Source organism: Euprymna scolopes, chromosome 2 (assembly GCF_053919585.1).
Source record: "Euprymna scolopes isolate OS-2025 chromosome 2, ASM5391958v1, whole genome shotgun sequence".
NCBI lineage: Eukaryota > Metazoa > Mollusca > Cephalopoda > Sepiida > Sepiolidae > Euprymna > Euprymna scolopes.
In genome coordinates this window covers 46730842-46744176 of record NC_136483.1, presented here as the reverse complement: position 1 = coordinate 46744176, position 13335 = coordinate 46730842, and positions in this window count along the sequence as shown.

Genomic DNA, 13335 nt, shown 5'->3' with positions numbered 1-13335 from the left:
CATACACACATATGTATGCATCTGCCCCTCTATGAATTTGCTTATTGTTTATTAATATTTATATTAAACATTTTTCTATTTATTTAAAAAGAAAATACAACTTTGGTATATATGGGCCGTGGAATTGCATTCATCTGCAAACGGTCTAGCAAATTGGATTATTTTTTAAAACAAAATCAATTCATTATTAGTTTTTGTCGGTTGTCTCATGGGAGTAGCGGGGGTGCCCAGCGTTGCGTATAGCTGGTGTAGTAAGGAACCCTGAAAAAAAGTGGTAGTAGCAGGCCAGGTGAATGCAACAGTAGGCAGCCCGGGTGGAAAAACGTATACACGAAGGAGGTTCTCGATGTTGCCTAGCTGTGGAGAGGTGGTGTAGTACGGAACTCCGAGAGGGGGGTTACGAAAGAAAAAGTATTAGCGGGTGTGCCTGGCGTTGCCTGGGTGTGTGTAGTTTGTGTAGTAAGTAACCGTGGAGGGGGTGTAACAAATTTGCAATATCGGGGGGAGGAGGGGAGTAAAACAAAGGTATGCAGTCCGGTTGAACAAATGTTTAAAAATAGTGGTAGTAGGCCGGCAGAATCGATACCGACGCGAAGAAGAAAATCACAACCCAAAAAACATGACGTAAAATACCCCAAGAAAAACGTGGCGTCTTAGTCGATGTCTCCACCCGCCGATCGGAGGTCAAGAGCGTTGAAATCAAGCGAAGTCAAACCGAGGGTGACGATGGCGATGAATTGCTGAAATGTTGGCGAAAAAAATGCTCAGTTTAGGGTGAAGGAATAAATATTTTTGGCTAAATTGTCGATATTTCTCGTCTAAAGTGTCGACCTTGAATACGATACCAATCTCCTGAGGATCCGTCGCGTGTATGGAAAGTTTTTACGAGAATTGCAAACATACACACACACATTTTAGTTTTTGTGTATTAGACTAGCGGGGATGCCCTGCGGTTCCCGGGTGTTTAAGTGGTGTATTAAGGAACCCCGGGTGTGTAAAAAAGTGGTGTAGCGGGGGGGGTTAAAACAACGGTAGGCAGAGACATTAAAAAGTGGTAGTAAGTAGGAAGGCAGACTCGAACCTGTAAGGCAAAGAAGAAAAAAATTAAAAAAAAAAACACGTGACGTCTTAACCGGTGTCTCAATCTCCCATCCTGAATTCAAAAGTATTGGAATCAACAGTAGCGGGGGTGCCCGGGTGTGTGGGTGTGGCGTAGTAAGAAACCCGGTGGATGTAAAAATGTGGAAGTAGCGGAGGGGAATCAAAACAATAGTAGGCAGAGGTGTTAAAAAATGCAGTAGCAGACAGGCAGGATCGACCCATAACGCGAAGAAGAAAAACAAGGGTTTAAAAAAACCGATGTCTCAATCCGACGACCGGAAGTTCGGAACGTTGAAATTAAGCGAAGTCAATCCAACCGATACGATGACTTCTGAAAACGGCGACGACTGACCCACTCCTTGTTGAAAACGTCCCGGTTGAGAGTAAAGGAATTAATATGTTTGGCCAATTTTCCGATATTTGTCGTCTGAGACGTCGAGCTTAAAAAAGTTTTTACAAGTTTATAGTAAACACAAACTTCTTTCTATGTATATTTATGTATGCGTATATATATATATATATATATATATATATATATATATATTTTTGTTAAAAAATGTATCTACCAAACCTCATTGCCAGTTTTGTTATACAGGCATGAAACTTAATATATCGGGTATTTGAACACATGCAAAACTTTATATTCGGGCTTGAGCCAGGAAAAATCTGTGGAAAAGTGTGAAAATTAAATAAATAGAATTTGGCAGATGAAGGTCGAAGAATGATATTACGAATATGCATGCTTAACGTAATAGATATTTGTTCAGTTTTTTTTAAACCTTGCAGCAAATATGTCTTAATATGTCAGGCATTAACGTCAAAGGAAAAAGTAAATCGTAATCTATACGTTTTGGCTTCGATTTTCGGTGGTATGCCCGTGTCATTTTTACGTAATATTTTAAATCATTACTATATATTGGGATCAATATAATAAAACAATAAATACGAAATCTGCATTAATCAAAATATAATATTTAAACGTATTTTACGACTGGGCAATGCCGGGCGGCCCTCTAATATATTGGGTTTATTAGCTCATCATCGATTAGCAACGTGACTTAAAAAAAAAATTAAATAATAACCATTTCTTTCCTAACTTTGTTGTCAAAAGATAAAACTTCGCAGTTATTTACATGAATAAACATTAGAATTGATCCATATAAATTTATTTTTCTGTTATTTTGACACGAATTTAGTAATCTATTAAATAGGAATGTCAAGAAATGAATTAGAAAATCAATTTACCGGAGCAATTTCTTCAAGATACAACTTTAGCATTGATCTCTAGCAGCCCCTTTTCTGTCTGTGATGTTGTTCGCCGGAGAAAGAAAGAAAGAAAGAGAGCGAGAGAGAAAGAGATAGAGAGAGAACAGAGAGAAATAGAGACTGACATACAGACATACAAGGAACAAGACCGCCTGTCTCAATTCTTTCTAAATATTTCGTCTAATTAATGATTCACGTTGAGTATGAATACTCAAATATTTACAAGAAGGGTTTCATAACGTATGTACTCTTTTTTTCTTTTTTTACTAAATTAAGTACCGTATATATCGAAAAATCTATTTAAAGGATGTATTAAAAAATGAAATAAAGCTCCGAATGAATAAGACTAAGCGTTGAGTTACAAACAGTTTTAGTTATATATATATATATATATATATATATATATATATATATATATTATTATTATTATTATTATTATTATTAATGTCTATGTGGCGTTGCTAATGATTATATATAAAGTATTTCAAAATATTCTGTTGAAACAATGATTTAAATAATAAAGCGTTTTACTGGTTAACTGGAGAAACAAGAGAATAGAATTTATATATATATATATATATATATATATATATATATATATATATATATATATATATATTATATTATATTATATTATCCGTGGCATAGAGAAGAAAGATATGTAAAAAAAAATCATCTTTTTCATCTTGATTTGATGTTTAGAATGTATGAAAAGAATTCGTTTTGAAGCGCTGATAGACGCACCTTTCCATTTTCTCATCTTATCTGACGGACATATCAGGAATAAGATCAATCGTTGGAAATGTGGCTGTAAATTTCATTAGGTTTATTATTCAATAATCGATCATAGACTGATAAGGTTCAGCTATTTAGTCGGGAGATAAGAGCACAATGATAAAATAGGTAAAATCTAAGGGAAATAATCATATGCTGATATAAACGTTTTGTCTAGAATAAAAATCTGAACTATTAAAAAAGAAAGTTTTTTATGAGTAAGCTGGCAATAGATTGTGTATTTTAGTTATCAGGCGAGCAAACTATTTGTTACATATTATTAACTAACCTGGGTGGCCAGCGTTGCCCGGGTATTTGTAGGTGTAAAAAAAGTATAGTTGGCAGGCAGGCTCGAACTCATGACGTAATTAGTCTTCTTTTATCTTTTATTCAACAACATAAACAGTTTTTTTTAAACACACCGTGAAGAGAAAATTGGCGCAAATGTCGTTAGTGGATATCTCATAAATATTTCGACTTAGTTATATCAGTTGTTCTAATTTAATGGACGCGAATTCTATTATTTATTTCACAGACATTGTTTTCGAATTCTCATTTTGATTAATTAATGTTACTCTCAATGTATATTAGGTAATATTATCTTAAAATATATTTAATGTTGATAAAAATATTTCTGTACATTTAATTTGAAATAGTTACAAAGTATTAATCGTGCAGACTTAAAAAGTTTGAAGATTTTCGCTTAAATGAAGGCGAATCGTCGAAATAACAAAACTGACATCTTTATAGTAGACATTTAATTGTGATTCTCTATGTTTAACTCATATTTACTTGAATACCATATTATTACAAAAAATATTAATCTTCGTTATTAGAGAACACTGCCTTTAAACTCATTCAAGTACTAAATTGCATTTAAAATTCATGGCAGAACAAAATATATTGTAAGAAAAATTGTAACGTAAAATGATCAGATGTACACAGAAATTGCCACTATGTAAGGCGTTTGAAATTAAAGGAAAAACAAACTAACTTAAGTTACTGTTTACATTGTCCATGACTATTCAATCTTTAAAACTTGTATGAACATTACACATTCTTACGAATTGAAGATTACTTTAAACTAAAACAATATATTAAATCTTCACAGTGGAACACACCATTGAGACTCCAGGAAAATCGGCTTTTTTATTTTAATAAAAGATAACATTAAATAAAACTGTTCCAGATTAGTAAGTACAACATTATTATAATATAATTAAAAATTGAATATGGAGTTTTACATAGTTCATAATGTATTTTATTTGGGGTTTATTTGTAATTTAGATAAGTTGCTATCAGTTTTTTTCTGATACTGTGATTCTTCGTTATTCTTCATACTTGAATTCATTGGCAAATGATTACACTTTAGGTTGTGGCTTTATTAAGAATTTACCATAAAACCTTATTTAAGATTTAAGTGAATAGCTTAAACGATGCATCGGTAACGCATATTATTAAAGAGATAAATAGCAAGATTCCTCGAAGACATTGCTTCACTATTACACTTGAATCTATTTATCGAAGCACGTATTGACCCTATACGAAGACATTTCCAATTAAATATCATGCCCTGGAGTTTAACCGAAAAGTTATTAATAAAAATCTATCGCAGTGAATTCCAATAAAATTTAAGGACCAATTAATTTTTTTATCGTTAAAGTGTAAAAGTAGGAGACAATGTCGGTTATATAATGAAGCATTTTTTGCCTTCAAGTACGAGATAACCACCCTTTCAGCTCCAAAAGCAACAACGAAAATAATAATAATAATAATAATAATAATAATAATAATAATAATAATAATAAAAATAATGATAATAATAATAATAATAATAATAATAGCAACAACAACAACAATAGGCATTCCTTTGTCTTGATAGTATTCTAATGGAAAATGTGTTAACGACTACACATTTAACAGACAGACAAATTATCCCAGCTTAAAAGGAGGACAAGATAAATTCCTCTGGGTCACGATGAAAAATGAAATATAAAAAATAAAAATTTATTTATAATGTCTTTATTGTCAAGCAATTAGTAAAATCACGAATGCAATCTGATAATTTACTGGAATTAATTTGGAAATAAAAATCATATGAATAATATAATGTTGTAAATGGCCAGTAAGAAGTTTACTCCTACTTACACGGTAGCGATTTTTTTCTCTTTCCCTGTTCAGAATCCCTTTCACTGTTTTCAGTAGTAATTTTGCATTCTTGTCGAATTGTTTGTACTTGTTTACAAATTTAAATACTATTGAGTATTTCTGAAATTTAAAAAAAAATGCAATTTCGTAAAGTTATGAAGTTAACTTTGCAAACATTTTTTATGTTCAGATGTCTGACAAACACCACTGAATACGAGATGTGTCCCCTGATCAAACTGAAATGTTGTCTGTGAAATGATTTATATCTCTACGGGTTATGTGGCAAATTACAGCTCTGAACTAAATGTGGTTTCTGTTTTACAGGTGTTTAAAATGAGTATGGTATTAAATGGAGGCTGTTGAATGTCGAGCAGTGACCCGGCTTTTGTATTTGAAAGGACGCACACCAGAGACAGCATTGATGAAATGAAAGAAACTTATGGTGATAATGCCCCATCATATGACCTTGTCTAAGGCTGGCATCATGAATTCAAACATGGCTGTGGAATCTCCAAAAAAGAGACACGAATAAACCTAGACCCCCATCCTCCAACGTAGACCCTTACTACCAGTTCTCCTTCTCCAACATCAGGGGTCTACCTTCCAACCTTCCAGAGCTTAAAACATAATTACAGGAGACGAAACCTGACATATTCTTTCCAAGCGAAACTGGCATAGGACCAACCACTTCTCTAAACGAATTCATAATTAAAGGATGCTCTAACTTAACATCGAAATCTGACCCCCAAGATCGCCACGGGCATGGCATATGTGCTTACATTAAAGATGGCTTCCCATGTGGCAGGGATATCTCCAGAGAAGACCCTAATCTACCTTATATGTGCTTCCGGGTTGGACTTGCTTACACTACCGCATTTATATTTGTCATCTATCGCCCCTATAACAGCGGAGTTACTGTCTTTAAGAGTATATCAGAGAAAATTGACCACATCCTGTGAACTCATCCCTCGGCTAACATTCACATTTTCGGTGACTTCAATGTCCATAATGTGGAATGGCTGACCAACTCAAATAAGACTGATGATGACGGGAGGTTCTGCCATGATTTTGCCATTGCCTATGACCTCACTCAGAGTGTCCGCCAGCCCACCCGTGTGCTCGATACTACCGGTCAGTACGCAAGCCTTCTAGACATTTTCCTATCCACTTCCACTGAGCTATGCCCATGTTCCGTTCTATCTCCTCTGGGATCCTCCGACCACTGCGTCGTATCAGTTAAGATAAAATGAAATATAATAAATCGACAGAAGTACCTCTCCACCGTACTGTATACCGATACTCTATGGCGGACTGGGATAGCTTCCGTACATTCATATCTGATCTACCTCTCCATTGCATGTTTAAAAAGGATGTGTCCTCTATATTATCAGACCTGACCGAATGGTTACTTCTACGCATAGACCAATTCATACCATCCAAAAAATTCCAACAAAAACCTAACAGCCAGCCATGGTTCTCCCTTGAATATGCTGCTGCCATCGCACACATAAATCACTTTTTTCGTAGATGCCAACGTAATAGATGCACTGAAACCAAAGCTGCTTTCAGGACCGCCATCAACCACTGTACAAGAGTAATAAGAAATGCAAGAGAACTATATGCTCACTATATTCCCCATATTCCCTCCTATAACAGACAACACATTATGCAACATACACATATCTGTGAGGTCTCCAAGCTAATCAAGAACCTTGACTAAAGTAAAGCAACTTGTCCTGACGGTATTCCAATTATAGTGTTAAAAAATTACAACCAGAACTTGCCCCCATACTTACCAAACTGTGTAAGCTTTACCTTAAGGAGAAGTGCTTCCCAACACCCTGGAAAACCTCATCAGTATGCCCTGTATTTAAGAATTCAGGTGATAAGTCACCCCCCTCTCAGTACAGACCAATAAGTATCCTGTGTGTCATGAGTAAGTTGCTGAAATTCACAATAAATAGAGCAGTAGTCAACCACGCAAACAGAAATAACCTTCTTAGCGACACGCAATATGGTTTCCGTTCTGCTAGATCTACAGCAGATGTGTTAACGGCTATATCTCTTAGGATTAGCGAATCTCTCGACAAAGGCTTCATTTCTAGGGCAATTGCTCTCGACATATCAAAGGCCTTCGATAAGGTTTGGCATAAAGGCCTACTACACAAGATTTCCAACTACGGTTTAGCTGGAAATGTTTTCTCGATCATTAAATTATTTCTCTCAGACAGGCTCATAAGAGTAGTGGTTGATGGGCAGAAATCAGAGACCCACAATATTAATGCTGGAGTCCATCAGGGGTCCATATTGGGCCCAATTCTTTTCCTGATCTAGATCAATGATCTCTCAAAACACATGCTAAAATCTTTCGTTGATATCATGCTGATGACACGATCATCTATGACAACACATCAAACGCCGTAAATGATGATGTTCTCTCTGATTCTCTCTCTCCTCTGATCTTGAGCGCGTGGTGCAGTGGGGAAAGAGGTGGCATGTTACTTTAATGCATCTAAGACCAAGCTCCAATCTCTACGTCATAAACGCTCTGATCCCCATCTGGCATCAATTGAAATGGATGGCTCTCGTCTAGGGGAGGCCCCATGTTTTGATAAGCTTCTGGGTTTGACCTTTACTCCTTATCTTAAATGGAACACATACATCAAATCTGTGGGCAAGGTCGCTGGGAAATTGGTGAGATCGTTCTACCGCTCCAGAAGATATCTCACTAATGATGCAATTCTCTATCTATATGAGACAAGTACGTCGAGAGATGGAGTACTGCTGCCACATCTGGGCGGGAGCTGCTAAAAACAACCTATCCTGTCTTGGCAGAGTACAACATAGACTTCGTGGCTGGGGGATGCCCTTTTCTCTACTCTGCAACATCTTTCCCACAGAAGAGACGTAGCGAGCCTGTCGTTGTTCGATCGTTATTTCCATGGCAAGTGCTCGTCTGAGCTCCATTCTCTGGTCCCCCCTCGCCAATCTTTTTTCAAAAAACACCCGACTAGCTGAAACCACCGTCAATAATTTTCCCCAGTCCTTATCTGTGCCTAAATCAAAACGTAGATTCCATGAACAAAGCTTCTTTCTTCGCACCACACGCCTGTGGAACGCTGTTCCGCTTGCATGTTTCCCTCCCGACTTCAACCTGGATGTCTTCAAGTCCAACACAAACAAATTCCTGATGAACCGCCCCACCTAAGAAATGACACCTTACCAATTTTCCAATACTATTGCTACACTATCCCTTTGATTACTGTACACACAATAACCCTTATCCCCGAGTGGCTATTGGACCTTGATAAGTGGTGAACTCCATGTAAAAACAATTTTAAAAAAATCTTCGTGATCGGTTTTCGACTAAAATGGTCACACTGAAACGATTTGACCTTTTCCAAACTCCTCCGAGAATTTTGGGTCTAAACACGTCAAATTTTAAATATAGATTCCTTGAACATCGATCTAACTTAATAACTTTATTTGAGCCAAAAAAAGAAATGTTAAGGGGTCATAATAGGGGTCAAAGTTAAAAAAATTGACCGTTTTTTTCTTTTTTGCTCATCATACACCTCAAAACATCCGGGCAACGCCGGGTTGAAATGCTGGTATATCTATAAACGTTAACGTGCCTGTGTGTCTGTCTGTCTGTCATGTGTCTGTCTGTGTGCATTTCCCTACACAATACTCTGTCAATTTTTAGTCTACAAACTCTAAATTTGATATTCAGCGTACTGAGATTTGGAAAAATGTATATGATCGGTTTTCAGCAAGAAATTTTGCTGTTTAGGGGTCAAAGTCCAACGATTTAACCTTTGAGAACTCTACCAAACTCCTCCGACAATTTTTAGTCTAAACACTTGAAATTTAAGATATAGGTTCCTTGGACGTTGATCTTACATAATAACTTCATTTGAGCCCCCCCCCAAAAAAAAAATGTTAAGGGGTCATAATAGGAGTCAAATTAAAAAAAATTGACCGTTTTTTTTCAGCATGCACCTCCAAACACCGGGCAACGCCGGGCTGAAATATCCGTATATATATAAAAGTGAACGTGTCTGTGTGTCTGTCTGTGTACATTTCCCCACGCAATAACTCTGTCAATTTTCAGTCTTTTGACTCGAAATTTTTATAAACTGTACTGAGATTTGGGAAACTCTTTCTAATCCGTTTTCGGCCAGACATTTGGCTGTTAAGAGGTCAAGGTCAACGATTTTGCCTTTTAAAAACTCTACCAAACTCCTCTGAGAATTTTGGGTCTAAAAACTTGAAATTTTAGATATAGGTTCCTTGGACATGGATCTTATTAATAACTTGATTAGAGCCCAACACCATAGATTTTATGGGTCATAATAGGGGTTAAATTTAAAAAAAAATTGATCGCTTTTTTTGTGCTCAACATACACCTCCTATCATCTAGGCAACGCTGGGCTGAAATACTAGTATATATATATATATATATATATATATATATATATATATATATATATATATATATATATATATATATATATATACATACACACACATATATGTGGATGGATATATTTGCCGCCCTAAAGAAAACACCACTGCAGCTTTTATAAACAACGTTTATCAATTCAGGTAACTTGATTATTTAGTAAAGCTGCCATTTATTCGATCTCGTCGCTTCTAGCCTCAATGACCGCCTCAATAAGGGTCTGAAACCGGGAGCATGCTTTTTCCACAAACACCAGCTGAAACTCGGGCAATACTCGGCGAATTATTTTAACAGTTAATTCCCTTGCTTTTATATAGAATTGTGTTTATTTATAAAGAAACACACATATATACCGGTACACACTCATATAAGCACACATGCTAAATTTATCGAAAACTTTTTTATAATTTTTCCTTCATGTTTGTAATTTATACTATTTGTAATAATAATTGTGTATTAGTATATTATTATTAAATTAACATTTTATCAATATGTGATAAGCAAAACAGTTAAACAACTTTGAAACCAGATCACATATTAATCGCCACAAGATAAGGAATTGATAAATAGCCAGTACTGAACATAAATTTTATTTTCAGGAACTCCTTGCTTTTTTTCATTAAATATAGCAATATATTACGAATGCCCAACCATGGAATTTTACCGAAAGTGTACTAGCAATAACATATTTTTGAATCCCAATATAAGGCAATTTAATATAATTTTCTCAGGTTGTTTCTATTGTGTAATGGCAGTATTCGTTTTCTTTATTCTCTCGATAACACTTTAATTTGAAATGGCATTGTTATGCGGACTTACCCTTTAATGCAAAATGGAATATGTTAACCATTATGTAAGCTACGGGGCTAATCCTCTTGTGGGGGGAAATATCGAGATCTAACGTGAAACTTCTATCTTATCGTCGAAATGACATACAAATATTCTTTGTATTTCACTTTTCTGTGCAATATGTTCTTTCTACCTAAACATGCTGTTTGCGTTTTAATCAGAACATTCGATAATTTAATAGATGTATTTATTCGATGTGAATTCACGCATTCTTTTTAGACTAATGTGTTACATTTTATTAAGTTAACAAAGTCAATCAAAAACCAGCGTTAGTGAGATGTGATTGATGCCCAATACTATAAGAGGATTGAAAGCAATGGGTGTAAAAGGTTAGGGTTTTATAAATGAAAAGGCCATCCCGACACGTATTTTTTGGCATTGGACTTTTCATTCATTCAGGTGTTGTCCTGCCTGATATAGGTATTTAAGTCTAAGACTATCATTCTATGTCCTTCCTTCAATGCATTTATGTACTCACTGTTGCTCGTTATTCAGAACACCCTTACACTATTTCTTGAACGTGTTTGATGCATTGTCATGGCTTACTTTTCAGTAGTACGGACAGTAGGCGGCAGATTTTTATCTGTCTAAGCATGGCCCACACTGGGCGATTGTCCTGACAATTATACCCGAAAGAATTTTCTGCCCAGCACGGCAAAACACGAAACCATGAACAGAAATATTCCTGATTGCTTCCGTATTACAGCAGTTGCCTGCTTTCTATGATCTCATGGTTCTCTTTCTTCCTCAAGAGTCTACCACAAGTTAGCTGAAAGAGGAAGGCGCCTTACTTTCCATTTGACAACAGTGTCGCCCCCACATACTATCGTTTAAGCCTATATTGTCGTTAACTGATATTGTGTTCCAGTGATAGAATGTACCTGGTAAGAAACTCTTTATTAAATTTATTTTTCTTTTTTATGTACAGAAAGAAAGAACGGAAAATCATTTAAAGTGGTTGTTTCCTGCTACTTAGGAAGCTCTATCAACAAACGGGTTACTATGAACGATGAATTGCAGTGACAGATAGGTAACGCCTCATCAGAATTTACCGAGTTCTCTAAGATCTTGAAAATAAAGAATTACTTTTAGATCTAAATAAGATTTTTATAACAGCAGCGGCTTGCGTCACTTATCCACGAGAAAAATTAGATGCGTTTTTCCAACTGCTTTAGAAGAATTCAAGGTGTCAAATGTAGCAATGAAGCAGTCGGAACTAGCATTATGCCCCTAGTTGCATCTCAGTAACGTGCAAACGATTCTATGCTGGTTCGGACATAGCCTAAGATTTGCCTCTGATAAAATTGTCAACCAACGAAGTTCTTCCATCGACCTCCGATGTTAATAAAAGAAGAAAACTAAACAAAAATGTAACGGAAAAAATAAAATCGATGAGCATTTGATGCAACGGTAACACACTGGAGAGAAATTGTGGATCTGACTTCAGATTAAATGCGAGCGCAGAATTTGGTTGCATGATGCGTCGCAACATGTCGCGAATTCCTAAATGCAAATGCGTTTCTTTCTATAAATGTTTTACAGAAAAACACTATACCCCATTCATAGTGCAAAACTATTTAATTCTTATGTAAATTTTAAAATCGTAATTGATCGGTTTATGATATTTAAATTATATTAACACCCCTGGATACGGCATTGAAAATTAGTAACAAAATAGAGAACAGTATATAATACATATGTATATTATCAGATAAAATTATAAATAACACCTTAAGGTTGGGTACACCCGTAACAACGGTCTGGTAAAACATTGTAACCTGCAAAAAAAATCGTATCCTGGGGTCACCGTATTCCTGGGTTCAACTTTACAGCATTCTCCTTGGTTTGTAATGAAGTTTAATATCGTATTTTCGTCGTATGTAAAACGAAAATTAAAAAAAAAAGAGTTATGCATTTGTATTTTAAGTGTACATGTGCAACAACGAAACCCGATATATATTTTTTTCTTTTATGTCGTAATGAGGATCATTATTTTTTTATTATTTGAATCATCCGGACAATTGTTTGGATCTTATTCACACAACATTTTGGCTGATATAACCTCCGAACTGTGACGAGCATCGGCAGAATCGCTCTGCACTCATGTATCAGTGTCTTAGTCAGGCTTAGTTACAGACAAAAATGAGTTTGTTCAATCTTAAAAAAGACGATGCCAGAGTTGTTAAGTGAGTAACTGCCGAGGTTGCTCTGACGGTGTGTCGGTTCGTTCGTATTGACGGAATCCGCTAAAGATTTCTAAAGCGGTTTCACATGGACCTTGAGACATGGGAGGACATGGCTGGGAGCAGGTTGGCATGGAGGAGCGCTGTCCACGAAGGTGCTGCGTTTTATAGTAGTGACCTAAATCAAGCTGCTGAGGATAAATGCATGCACAAAAAGGACAGATTATCAACCAGACATACCCAACCCCACCCACCACCACTACCTTTATCTGCCCAAATGGCACAAGACAAATTGGATCTAGGATTGGGCTCTATGCTCACCTGAGGACCCACAGAAACCACAACGGAGGACAGTCTTACTCGGACACGAGTGACCGCCGATGATCATGATTGACGGAATCGTATCTGATTCTGTCAATGGAGTTGTTCGAGATCGTTCCGGTCGAGTGGGCGAAATATTTTGGACCGTTTCAGGTCGTGTCGAAATATTTGGTACCGAGTCGGCTCGCATAAACAGTATATTTCGTATTGAGACGTGTAGACGAATGT